Here is a 14371-nt window from a genome sequence, read left to right as displayed (position 1 = left end):
GCACTCCCACTCTATGATGTGTTATTAAAGGGATGTGTATGAGACATCGGTCAGATAACAACACCACGGTTGGACTGACATCAGTGGGCTCACTAGTATTGCCATCTATTGATTCAGCACTGGGATTTGTTACATTTTATTTTTGGTAGCTTGAGAGAGTTGCTGAATAGAACTGACTGTATACAGTCGACAGATTAAAACCAAAGTAAAAGAACCAGTGATGTAGGAAAGAGAGGGAGCAAAAAAAGAGACAGTGAATTAAATTATTTATTATTATTATTAAATTATCAGAAATTGGACCTGTGTTTCACAGAGATGGAGAAGCGTGGCAAAAAAGGTAACCAAAACTCAATATACAGTCGTGGCCAAAAGAATGACACAAATATTAATTTCCACAAAGTTTGCTGCTTCAGCGTCTTTAGATATTTTTGTCAGATGTTACCATGGAATTCTGAGGTATAATTACAAGCGTTTCATAAGTGTCAAAGGCTTTTATTGACAATTACATGAAGTTGATGCAAAGAGTCAATATTTGCAGTGTTGAGCCTTCTTTTTCAAGACCTCTGCAATCTGCCCTGACATGCTGTCAATTAGCTTCTGGGCCACATCCTGACTGATGGCAGCCCATTTTTACATAATCAATGCTTGGAGTTTGCCAGAATTTGTGGGGTTTTGTTTGTCCACCCGCCTCTTGAGGATTGACCACAAGTTCTCAATGGGATTAAGGTCTGGGGAGTTTCCTGGCCATGGACCCAAAATATTGATGTTTTATTCCCCGAGCCACTTAGTTATCACTTGCCTTATGGCAAGGTGCTCCATCATGCTGGAAAAGGCATTGTTTGTCACCAAACTGTTCCTGGATGGTTGGGAGAAGTTGCTCTCGGAGGATGTGTTAGTACCATTCTTTATTCATGGCTGTGTTCTTAGGAAAATTGTGAGTGAGCCCACTCCCTTGGCTGAGAAGCAACCCCACACATGAATGGTCTCAGGATGCTTTACTGTTGGCATGACACAGGACTGATGGTAGCGCTCACCTTGTCTTCTCCGGACAAGCTTTTTTCCGGATGCCCCAAACAATCGGAAAGGGGATTCATCAGAGAAAATTACTTTTTCCCAGTCCTCAGCAGTCCAATCCCTGTACCTTTTGCAGAATATCAGTCTGTCCCTGGTGTTTTTCCTGGAGAGAAGTGGCTTCTTTGCTGCCCTTCTTGACACCAGGCCATCCTCCAAAAGTCTTCGCCTCACTCTCACACATGCCTGCTGCCATTCCTGAGCAAGCTCTGTACTGGTGGTGCCCCGATCCCGCAGCTGAATCAACTTTAGGAGACGGTCCTGGAGCTTGCTGGACTTTCTTAGGCACCCTGAAGCATTCTTCACAACAATTGAACCGCTCTCCTTGAAGTTCTTGATGATCCGATAAATGGTTGATTTAGTTGCAATCTTACTCCAGCAATATCCTTGCCTGTGAAGCCCTTTTTGTGCAAAGCAATGGTGATGGCACGTGTTTCCTTGCAGGTAACCATGGTTGACAGAGGAAGAACAATGATTCCAAGCACCACCCTCCTTTTGAAGCTTCCAGTCTGTTATTTGAACTCAATCAACATGACAGAGTGCTCTCCAGCCTTGTCCTCGTCACCACTCACACCTGTGTTAACGAGAGAATCACTGACATGATGTCAGCTGGTCCTTTTGTGGCAGGGCTAAAATGCAGTGGACATTTTTTTTCGGGGTTCAGTTCATTTTCATGGCAAAGAGGGACTTCATCTGATCACTCTTCATAACATTCTGGAGTATATGCAAATTGCCATCATACAAACTGAGGCAGCAGACTTTGTGAAAATTAATATTTGTGTCATTCTCAAAACTTTTGGCCACGACTGTAGACAGAAGATTTAATGACAGAACTTTATAGCTGTGAATGTATGAATGTTAAATGGATTTCATTAGCACCATTTTTATTTAATTGTGTGTATATAGTGAATAATTACCATACATTATTTTTGTAAAAATGTATTCCTTTTGGACAGACAGCCACGAGACTATTATAATGAAGTGTTGTCTGTGGTCGGATACATTAGGATACTGATATTTCAATTGTCTATTGTATGTGACAAGACATATTCCATCTGTTAGTGGGCTGTCAAGGGTTGCCTTTTCTATCCAGAAATATTGCTGTTTGGAGCTGTAATTATGGTTTACTTGTCTTTGTCAGTCATGTTTCTCTCATACAAATGTTTTAAATATTTGTAAAAAGATCCCCAGTATTGTGTTCAGTCAGTGTGATGGTAGCCTTCACTGCTGCTGATGTTGTTGTAACTGCAGTGTAAAGACTACATTGGTGAATTGTTCCCTGTTCATCTCCAGGTGCTGTTAGCGGTGGATCCTGGTAGCAGTGGATCCAAAGGATGGATAATGCTATGAAGTCCCTCAGTCTCCTGTCCTCTGCTTTTCTCTCCAAGTAAGTGCCTGATGCCGCAGATGGGATAGGGCAGTGAGCAGTGCGATGGCGATTGCATAATCTGTGGACCTGTTTTAGGTGGTATGCAAACTGAAGTGGGTCTAAGGTGGCCAATAAGGTGGCGGTGATATGATCTTTGACTAGACTCCTCAAAGCACCATGGTGATGGAAGTGAGGGCTACAGGGCAGTAGTCATTTAGTTCAGGTATCTTTTCCTTCTTGGGTACAGGAACAATGGTAGCCATCTTGAAGCATCTGAGGACAACAGACTGCGATAGGGAGCGATTTAAATATGTCCGTAAACACACCAGCCAGCTGGTCTGCACATGCTCTGATGAGGTGGCTAAGGATGACGTCTGGGCCAGCAGCCTTGCGAGGGTTAACATGTTTAAATGTTTTACTCACGTCAGCCACTGAGAAGAAGAGGGGGGGCCGCAGACTTTGTTAGCGAGCCGCAACGGTGGCACTGTATTATCCTCAAAGTGGGCAAAGAAGGTGTTTAGTTTGTCTGAAAGCGTAACTTCGGCATCCATGATGTGGCTGTTTTTTTAGTCCGGGATTTCCTTTAGACCCTTCCACATCGTTCTCATGTCTGAGCCGTTGAATTGCGACTCCACCTTGTCCCTGTACCGGCATTTCGCTTGTTTGATTGCCTTGCGGAGGGAATACGTACACTGTTTATATTCAGCCATATCGCCAGATCTCTTCCCATGGTTAAATGCGGAGGATCCCGATTTATTTTTTTTTGCGAATGCTGACATCCATACACAGTTTCTGGTTAGGGTAGGTTTTAATAGTCACAGTGGTTACAACATCTCCAATGCACTTATTTATAAACTCACTCACGGAGTCAGCGCATTGATCAATATCATTCTCTGGAACATATTCCAAAACATGATCAAAACAATCTTGGTGTGTGGCTTCCGATTGGTCAGTCCAGCGTTGAATGGTTCTCGTCACTGGTACATACTGTTTGAGTTTCTGCCTATAAGCCGGCATGAGCGTTGTGGTCGGATTTGCCGAAGGGAGGGCGGGGGAGGGCTTTGCATACATCGCGGAAGTTAGAGTAGCAGTGGTCGAGAGTATTAGCCAATACGTGTCGCAAAATCAATATGATGATAACATTGAGGTAACATTGATCTCAAATTTGCTTTGTTAAAATGCCCAGCTATAATAAATGCAGCCTCAGGGTATATAGTTTCCAGTTTACATAAAGTCGAGTGAAGTACTTGGTGTTTGCTTGAGGGGGGGATGTACACAGCTGACGAGAATACTCTTTGTTGGTAGAATGGCCGGCATTTGATTGTGAGGAATTCTAGGTTGGGTGAGCAGAAGGACTTGAGTTCCTGTGTGTTGTTATGATCACACCATGAGTTGTTAATCGTAAAGCATACACACCCGCCCTTCCTTTTCGCAGAGAGGTGTTTATCTCTTTCGTCACGATGCATGGAGAAGCCCGGTGGCTGGACCGATTCCGACAACATATCCCGAGAGAGCCATGTTTCTGTGAAACAGTGAGAGAGAGAGAGCCATGTTACAGCCTCTGATGTCTCTCTGGAAGGCAACCCTTACTCGAATTTCGTCTACCTTGTTGTCAAGAGACTGGACATTGGCTAGTAGTATACTCGTGAGCGATGTGCCCGTCTACGGAGCCTGACCAGAAGACCGCTCCGTCTGCCCCTTCTGCGGCGCCGTTGTTTTGGGTCGCCTACTGGGATCCGATCCATTATACTGGGTGGTGGTCCAAACAGAGGATCCCCTTCGGGAAAGTTGTATTCCTGGTCGTAATGTTGGTAAGTTGATGTTGCTCTTATATCCAATTGTTCTTCCCGGCTGTATGGAATAGGACTTAAGATATCCTGGGGTAACAATGTAAGAAATAATACATAAACTAAATACTGCATAGTTTCCTAAGAACGCGAAGCGAGGCAACCATCTCTGTCGGCGCCATCTGGAACCAAACCCTTTTGGAACAGTTTTTTCTGAGTGCACTATCCTGGCGTAGCAAGCGCCATGCTTTACCAACTGAGCTACAGAGGACCACATTTAGAGTCAATATCAGCATAATTTTCCAATACATTTGACAGTTTTTGACTCTGTGTGTTTGCATGTGTCTCCCCCAGGTGTGTGACAGCCAGTGTGTCAGCCAGTGCCTCCATGACCCAGCAGCTCCTTGTCAGGTCTCGTCGGCCTAAGCCCTTCCGGGTCACCATCGCTGACCGCAACGTTGAAAGGGAATCATGGCTAACGGGCTACGAGACCTACTCAACAAGGTAAGGAGAACAAAGGAGGAAATGTGGAAGGGATGAAAGAGAAGGAAGAGGGTGCTTGAGAACGAGTACACATTTAATAAGAGAGAAGAGTGGTAGGTGGGGAGTTTGACCGGGGCGGTACACCTGTCAAACGGTAACGCAGGTGTCCTAAGGCGAGCTCAGGGAGGACAGAAACCTCCCTTGGAGCAAGAGTGGAGTGATGTACAGTAAGGGAGGAGAAGGAAAGAGTCAGGTACTACCTCTTCATCATAAATTTAAGCCACGGAACAATGTGACTCAGATGGTTAAAAGAATGGAGGACTGAAAGGATGGGTGAGTCAGAGACTTTCGAATGGAAGCAGAGAACTGGCAGAGAACTCATAGGCTTGTATGCTGCAGTACGTGCCAGTGGTGTAGGCAGAAATCCACTGATGGCAGGGCCAGCAAAAATGTTGGTGTGGCAAAAATATGAGCACTCAAAATATTCATTCAATTATCATAAAAACCTACCCTATACACTAATGTAGTCGATTGCACACAACAAACCATCTAACGTGATTTCACATTACAGACCAAATGGTCTTGTAAATCAACGACTCTTGCAGTTAACATGCGACTCACATAGACCTACACATAATAAACCATAGGCCTATAGTTAATAGACTATGGGACTAGAACATAATGCCCTGCTATAACAGTAATAATCACAATATGCAGCCATAGCCTATATAGACTAGAACAGTGGTCACCAACCTTTACTTTGTCGAGATCACTTTGAGTCAAAATGCAAGGGGGGTGCAATTCCCAGTCGGTCGTGGGAGATCAAGTGTGATAGGAAATTTACATTGACTGGAAATATTGTTTCATGCAGAGAGGTCTGATTTTCTCCTTGTAGGCCTACCTTTTATTATAAATAACATGGAATCAAATCTTGAGGCTAGGCTTAATGATGACACTGGTAATAGACCAGTTGTTGCAATTTCACTGGACTGATGGTTATGTTTCAGCGGAGTGAGGAAGAGAGTATGAGTTGAAGTGGAGAAGCATGTTTCATGATTTCAAAAAGTGTTGAAAAAATGATCAGCACTACAACGCTGTATTTGTCTCTGCATGTATTGAAACTGTCTTTTAGGTGAAAATCACTGATATCATTTAACTTGGCAAATATGCTAACATCCTCTTTTATGCACAGTCTCTTGAAAATGGCAATTGGACTTATTTTTGGCTATTGAGTCTTGGCTAGTTAATGGTGAGTAGCCTACACTGTGTAGCCTAGCCTACACAGCGATAGCTACTGTTTACTGCAAATGGTATCCGTGCGAAGTGACACATGCCAGAACCCGCCCATTATTTTGAAATTGATTGAAGTTCAATGTTTGTTTGTTTTTTAACACTTTTTTGGGGGGTGGGGGGTAAATAATAGGCCTAAATGAAATAGTTTCCATGTGCAGTACTAGATTTTATGTAAGATGGCCTTGAATGTCCTGAGGCATCTGACAGATAGCTTATTTTGTTACGTTACAGCCTTATTCTAAAAAATTTGTTTTTAAATCCTCGATCTACACACAATAACCCATAATGACAAAGCAAAAACAAGTTTGTAGAAATGTTTGCAAATGTAAAAGATGTATAAAAAATAAATAACACATTTACATAAATATTCAGACCCTTTACTCAGTACTTTGTTGAAGCACATTTAGCAGTGATTACAGCCTTGATTCCTCTTGGGTATGACGCTACAAGCTTGGCACACCTGCATTTGGGGAATCTCTCCCATTCTCTGCAGATCCTCAAGCTCTGTCAGGTTGGATGGGGAGCGTCGCTGCACAGCTTTTCAGGTCTCTCCAGAGATGTTCAAGTCTGGGCTCTGGCTGGGACACTCAAGGACATTCAGAGACTTGTCCTGAAGCCACTCCTGCATTGTCTTGGGTGTGTGCTTAGGGTTGTTGTCCTGTTGGAAGGTGAACCTTCGTCCCAGTCTGAGGTCCTGAGTGCTCTGGAGCAGGTTTTCATCAAGGATCTCTCTGTGCTCCGTTCAACTCTGCCTCGATCCAGACTAGTCTCCTACAATCCTGTCTCGGAGCTCTAAGGACAATTCCTTTGACCTCATGGCTTGGTTTTTGCTCTGACATGCACTGTCAACTGTGGGACCTTATATAGACAGGTGTGTGCCTTTCCAAATCATGTCCAATCAATTGAATTTACCACAGGTGGAATCCAATCAAGTTGTAGAAACATCAGTGTGATCAATGGAAAGAGGATGCACCTAAGCTCAATTTTGATTCTCATAGCAAAGGGTCTGAGTACTTATGTAAATATGGTATTTCTGTTATGTTTAATACGTTTGCTAAAATGTCTAAAAATCAAATTTAGCTTTGTCATGATGGGGTATTGTGTGTAGGGGTATTGTTTATTTAGCATGAGGCTGTAACGTAACAATGTGGAAAAGTCAAGGGGTCTGAATACTTTCCGATGGCACTGTGTGTGTATACAGTACCAGTCAAATGTTTGGACACACCTACTCATTCCAGGATTTTTCTTTATTTTTACTATTTTCTACATTGTGTGTAGATTATTGAGGGAAGAGAACAATTTAATAAATTATTACAATAAAGCTGTAACCTAAGAAAATGTGCCAAAGTGAAGGTCTGAATACTTTCCAAAGACACTGTACAGTATATATAACCTCTGAGCCTTCTTCCCAGAGTCCACTAGGTGGTGCCATTACACCGGGTCACGCAGGTAGAATGGAGAAGAGGCCTCACTTCTGTGTATTATCATCACATTTTATTTGTCACATTCACCGAATACAACTGGTGTAGACATTACCGTGAAATGCTTGCTTACAAGCCCTTCCCAACGATACAAAGTTTAAAAATAAAGTGACACAAGGAATAAAATAAAATACCCAAGAATGGAGCTCTATACAGGGAGTACTAATACCAGGTCAATGGGTAGAGGTACAAGGTATCTGAGGTAGATGTGGATATGAAGGAAAGGTAAAGTGACTAGGCATCAGGATGAATAATAGTAGTCAAATAAAGAACAGAGTAGCGGCAGAAAATAAAAGTGTGTGTGTGTAATATTTTGTCAGTATGCTCGTGCGTCTGTAGTGAATGTGTGTGGGAGTGTCAATGTTTTTTAGTTTTTTTTTTCACCTTTATTTAACCAGGTAGGCCAGTTGAGAACAAGTTATCATTTACAACTGCGACCTGGCCAAGATAAAGCAAAGTAGTGCGACACAAACAACACAGAGTTACACATGGGATAAACAAACGTACAGTCAATAACACAATAGAAAAATCTATATACAGTGTGTGCAAAAATAAATAACAATATAGGGATGAGGTAGTTGGGTGGGCTATTTACAGATGGGCTATGTACAGGTGCAATGATCGGTAAGCTGCTCTGACAGCTGATGCTTAAAGTTAGTGAGGGAGATATGAGTCTCCAGCTTCAGTGATTTTTGCAATTTGTTCCAGTCATTGGCAGCAGAGAACTTGAAGGAAAGGCGGCCGAAGGTGGAGTTGGCTTTGGGGGTGACCAGTGAAATATACCTTCTGGAGCGTGTGCTTCTGGTGGGTGTTGTTATGGTGACCAGTGAGCTGAGATAAGGTGGGGCTTTACCTAGCAAAGACTTATAGATGACCTGGAGCCAGTGGGTTTGGTGACGAATATGAAGCGAGGGCCAGCCAATGAGAGCATACAGGTCGCAGTGGTGGGTAGTACATGGGGCTTTGGTGACAAAACGGATGGCACTGTGATAGACTACATCCAATTTGCTGAGTAGAGTGTTGGAGGCTATTTTGTAAATTACATCGCCGAAGTCAAGGATCGGTAGGTTGGTCAGTTTTACAAGGGTATGTTTAGCAGCGTGAGTGAAGGATGCTTTATTGCGAAATAGGAAGCGGATTCTAGATTTAATTTTTGATTGGAGATGCTTAATGTGAATCTGGAAGGAGAGTTAACAGTCTAACCAGACACCTAGGTATTAACCTATTACATAATACTCAAATGTTCCCTATGTAAATACCCATCATGAGGTTGCAACAACATAGCCTACGAATTCATAACATAAGTTCATAACATAGAGAATCTGTCCAGAATGAGCCCTATGTGTTTCGATGGGCATAATATGCAGAGTTAAACTTGTCACCTGCTTCCCCGCCCTTGGTACCAAAACTCCCATTGTTAGGATGGAGACATGAGCACCTCGTCATTTACAGTAGGTGCACAGGTTGAGAGACGAATTGGAGTAATCAAGATGACAAACTGTGACACTTTCAATACAATCTTGCCTGCGTCTAGCTGATCTAGGGTGTAGACATTAGTCCTAACAGTTGCAGACCAGAGTTTCTATTGGACACATTTAAGTAGGTTTATCCCTGTTTTTGTTCCTTTTGCTTCCATTTAAGAAACTATTTTCAACTGAAAAATAATGAATCAATCACACATACAGTTCACTTTCATAGCAGCCACATATAAACAGCATCATCACTTTGCTCATTATAAAATTCCTTCTCACATCTACGCACTCTCCTCCACTTACCTTTTCCCTTCGCTTATGGACTTCAGTGCACAACACAACAGCTGTCTGTGACCAGACGAGAAAAAATAATTTCCAAGCCAATCCTTCATACCATAACCACTAACCACTACACACAGCCTACATCGTTGTCAATTTCACCATATGGGCTAACATCATAGTCAACATTGCTACTAGAACTAAGGCGCTAGTAAACCGCTACAATTACGCAGTGCAGTTTAGTAGTTACACCCGGTGGCAATAAATTCATTAAAACCAAAAGCTTACCTTGGGTTCCTGTGATAGCTGTAGCCAGCTAGCTAACATAAATGGCATTCCTCTCTGTTTGAGCTGGGTGTTTTGAGTAGGCTAAATTAGCAAGCTGCATTAGTTAGTTAGCTGTGAACGTGAGAAAAATATAACTCTCTCTCTCTCTCTCTCTCTCTCTCTCTCTCTCTGCTGCTTCTCCAGGGTTTACCAAGAATGGCGAGACAAACTAAAAACATCCAGTCAGCTCAGTCCTGTGGGCAAAACCGCTCTATGATGAGAGGTTGAAGGAAAATGTCACGAATTGTGCAAGCTAACAGGCGGGCAGCAAACAGACAAATAACGGCGAAGATCCTTGTCATGGATGGGCTATTGCAGTAAACATCGGGTTCCATTCCCGTCAGCTAAAAACAATAAGAAGTGGCTCAAGCAGGCATGCAATCATCAACACTGGACAATTGAGGAGTGGAAAAACATCGCCTGGTCTGACGAATCCCAGGGGTGTCAAAAACAAAAGTAACAGTCAGTATCTGGTGTGGCCACCAGCTGCATTAAGTACTGCAGTGCATTTCCTCCTCATGGACTGCACCAGAATTGCCCGTTCTTGCTGTGAGATGTTACCCCACTCTTCCACCAAGGCACCTGCAAGTTCTCGGACATTTCTGGGGGGGAATGGCCCTAGCCCTCACCCTCCGATCCAACAGGTCCCAGACGTAGTCAATGGGATTGAGATCCGGGCTCTTCGTTGGCCATGGCAAACACTGACATTCCTGTCTTGCAGGAAATCAAGCACAGAACGAGCAGTATGGCTGGTGGCATTGTCATGCTGGAGGGTAATGTAAGCATGAGGCTGCAGGAAGGGTCCAACATGAGGGAGGAGGATGTCTTCCCTGTAACGCACAGCGTTGAGATTGCCTGCATTGACAACAAGCTCAGTCCGATGATGCTGTGACACACCGCCCCAGACCATGACAGACACTCCACCTCCAAATCGATCCTGTTGCAGAATAAAGGCCTTGGTGTAATGCTCATTCCTTCGACGATAAACGCAAATCCGACCATCACCCCTGGTGAGACCAAACCGAGACTCGTCAGTGAAGAGCACTTTTTGCCAGTCCTGTCTGGTCCAGCGAAGGTGGGTTTGTGCCCATAGGCGACGTTGTTGCCAGTGATATCTGGTGAGGACCTGCCTTATAACAGGCCCTCTCTCAGCCTATTGCGGACAGTCTGAACACTGATGGAGGGATTATGCGTTCCTGGTGTAACTCGGGCAGTTGTCATCCTGTACCTGTCCGGCAGGTGTGATGTTCGGATGTACCGATTCTGTGCAGGTGTTGTTACATGTGGTCTGCCACTGCGAGGACGATCAGCTGTCCATCCTGTCTCCCTGTAGTGCTGTGTTAGGCGTCTCACAGTACGGACATTGCAATTTATTGCCCTGGCCACATCTGCAGTCCTCATGCCTCTGTGCAGCATGCCTAATGTATGTTCACGCAGATGAGCAGGGACCCTGGGCATCTTTCTTTATGTGTTTTTCAGACTCAGTAGAAAGGTCTCGTTTGTGTCCTAAGTTTTCATAACTGTGACCTTAGTTGCCTACCGTCTGTAAGCTGTTAGTGTCTTAATGACCGTTCCACAGGTGCATGTTCATTAATTGTTTATGGTTCATTGAACAAGCATGGGAAACCGTGTTTAAACCCTTTACAATGAAGATCTGTGAAGTTCTTTGGATTTTTACGAATTATCTTTGAAAGACAGGGTCCTGAAAAACGGACCTTTCTTTTTTTGCTGAGTTTAGATGGGTGTAACTAATAAACTGGCTAGTCAGTGTATATGATAAATCATAAACCCCTCATTTAGTTACCTCTACAATCGTGGGTATAATAAAAGCACCATTTGAGCAAGAGTTGAGTGGTGTTTGTTTATCCAAAGCAGGACATTTTTATATTCATTAAATGATGAGCTGCCACCTGAATGGCATAACCCTGTGTGTTTACTTGGCTCCTGTCATGCTGAGCATCTCTCATTAACATAATGCCATTTAATCTCCCGTTGTCCATCTACCGTTCAGAATGAATTAATCTGTATTCTATAGCTAGTTATATTCTTTTGCAGATGAATGAAGCCCTTGGGTGGAGGGGTGTGTGCATGGGGGATCTAACTAGTCTTGCATTCATTTATCTTAGTTTGACAGCCAGAATAAGAGTTTATCAATGCAGTTTTCCTTCACACTCAATTTGAGTTTCCCATCGAAAATAAGCTGTTGGAGACCAGACTTAATTCCTGGGGGAAATTGATTTGCTTTTGTTTCTCTTTCTTTCCCCATCTCAATATTTCTGCTCCCAGACCACTCTTTGCAGAATGCGAAATGAGCTCAAACCCCAGGCAAGGAAAGATGTGGCTAAAATAACCTTTGACCTGTACAACAACAACCCTCAGGATTTCTTTGGCTGTCTGAATGTGAAGGCCACCCTTTATGGCATCTATTCTGTGTCCTACGATGTGCGCTGCTACGCTGCAAGAAGATGTTGAAAGTGAGTGATCTGTAAGTGTGTGTGACTGTCTGTTTATGTGTGTACACAGAGGTGTGGCGGTTAGACGTAGGAGGAGGTTATTGATATGTTCAGATTCATTTTGGAGGATTATGTCATCCATATTGAGCGCTGCCGATTTTCGGTTTTAGCTGAGCGGTTGTGACAGCAAGGATTTAAATTGTGCAAAATCGACAAATAATGTTTTCTAGGCTCCTTTATTTTCTGCTTGTATTGTTCTCTATAAAAAGTCAGTGGAAAGAGAATGGAAGTTTTATCTAAACTAGGAGAGATCAAGGAGATGCGGGTTCCATCCCTGTAAAGTTAATCACACTGTGATTCCCATCTGTCTGACTCTGGAGGCCACTAATTTGTTGGTGTTTCTCCATTTGCCTTACTATATGCTTATGTCTATCGGTTTGCCCCTCACCTGTTTGATCACTGATCTACAGTCCAGGTATTAGTGTCTGTCTGTCTTGCATCTGTTTCCCTGTTCCTGTAGGGAGGCTCTGAGATGGACCCTGTTCTCCATGCAGGCCACAGGCCATGTCCTTCTGGGCTGCTCCTGCTACATCGAGCAGCTCCTGTACGAGGATGACCGGGCAGACAGGGGTCTGCCACCACTGCCACAGGAAGGCGAGGTCAAACAACAACAGAGCATCCTGATGTGCTGGACTGCTGTGATGGGCAAGACTGTTGTTTGACCTATTCCAATACTATTAACTTGCATCCTTCCCTTCTCCCTAATAATCCCCATCTAAATTGATTGTGCAGGTGAAATAGAAAGTTCCACCACATAGCTTGTCCAGTCATGGCAGATTAGTGGTCATTTCATGGAAGAGAGAAAGGCAGAAAGGATGGATTTTCAGGATATTCAAACAGGGAATTGACTGTGCTAAAAAAAAATGGGTACACAGTGTTGCATCAGTCTGATGATGTCATGGTTACTGCGGCAGGTACACACGCCTTTTGGTTAGGTCACTCCTCTAGATTGACTTTTGGGATAGGAAATGCTATGTTGTCCCACACTATGTAAATACCTGGCTGCAGTCACTTGTGCTTTGTTACATATGTTTGTGTATATGGCTTGCAACACCCCACAAGAAAATGCCTACTTTTCTATTGCAGTGACTGCTTATGGACTATACTTTCAACTGATATTCATATTAATAAGCAAAAATAAATAATATGATTATCAACCTTTTTGAGTGACTTTATTCCCCATTCAACATAGATATGTGTGCATGCACACACAATCCCACCTGGCTCCACAGTGTTGGAGGTCATTATGGATGACATGTCTGACTGGCTCAAGGCACACTAATTGGCATAAGGTATGGTTGTCTCACCCACACTGCTCTAATTGTCCCCCAGCCTGTCCTGTCCTGCCAGCTGGAGCCCATCCTTCTTTGGCCTGCCAGGGGGTGGGAGAGGGCCAGGGAATGGCACCCAGCTGTAGGGGGCTGAGGGGGCCAAGGAAATGAGCCATTACATAGACACACAGAGAAGATGATGCTTTTGGCAGCAGCAGCACCAACAATAGGCCCACTCTCCCTCTACCATCTCAAGGAAAATGGTGTAATTTGCTTCAAACAAATTTTGGAACATTCTAGCCAACCTGCCCGACTTCATGCGTCTCATTAATTCTCTCCATTGACTCCAGACACTTAATACTCTCCATTGACTTCAGACACTCCATTGACTTCAGACACTACTGCTCTGATCATCGTAGCACTTGATGTTACTAAAAAAAATAAAAAGACTATTCCAATATTGAAGTGGTCAATAATTGTTTCCTTTCAGGGTTATTTGATGCGAGTCATGAAAGCAATAGAAAGGAACGGATGTAACTACAAACCCAGACACTTCAAACTCTCTTCCTCACATTTTCATAATCCTTTTGCTATTTGTTCTATTGACGAAGCCTCCTCTCTCCCCTATAGACACACACATACACATGATCAGTTGGTACAGTAAGTGGCCACTTCACAAGCATTTACCCAATGCTCCATGAGGCTGGTTTGTTTGCATTGTTCTGTGGAGCGAGAGAGATGGCCACAGTAAATGTAGAGGGCCTCTCTAACCCAATTCCATCCAGCTGACATATCTTAATGTGATTGTGGTTAATGGAAACAAGTATTTTGAATGTAAACCATGCAATAATGTGTTCACATGGATGGTTTCTGTTTACTGTTGCAGCCAAATGTACAGTCGTGGACGAAAGTTTTGAGAATGACACAAATATTAATTTTCACAAAGTCTGCTGCCTCAGTCTGTATGATGGCAATTTGCATATACTCCAGAATGTTATGAAGAGTGATCAGATGAATTGCAATTA

At 43.4% G+C, this 14371-nt stretch overlaps 1 pseudogene; it reads left to right on the top strand.

Moving 5' to 3' along the window:
- Window positions 1–2405: 2405 nt before the first annotated feature.
- Window positions 2406–13166, top strand: LOC110493248 (annotated as a pseudogene).
- Window positions 13167–14371: the final 1205 nt, after the last annotated feature.

Source organism: Oncorhynchus mykiss, chromosome 17, assembly GCF_013265735.2.
Source record: "Oncorhynchus mykiss isolate Arlee chromosome 17, USDA_OmykA_1.1, whole genome shotgun sequence".
NCBI classification, from domain to species: domain Eukaryota; kingdom Metazoa; phylum Chordata; class Actinopteri; order Salmoniformes; family Salmonidae; genus Oncorhynchus; species Oncorhynchus mykiss.
Note: the sequence above shows the minus strand (reverse complement) of the source record. Positions and strands in the feature narration are given on the sequence as shown.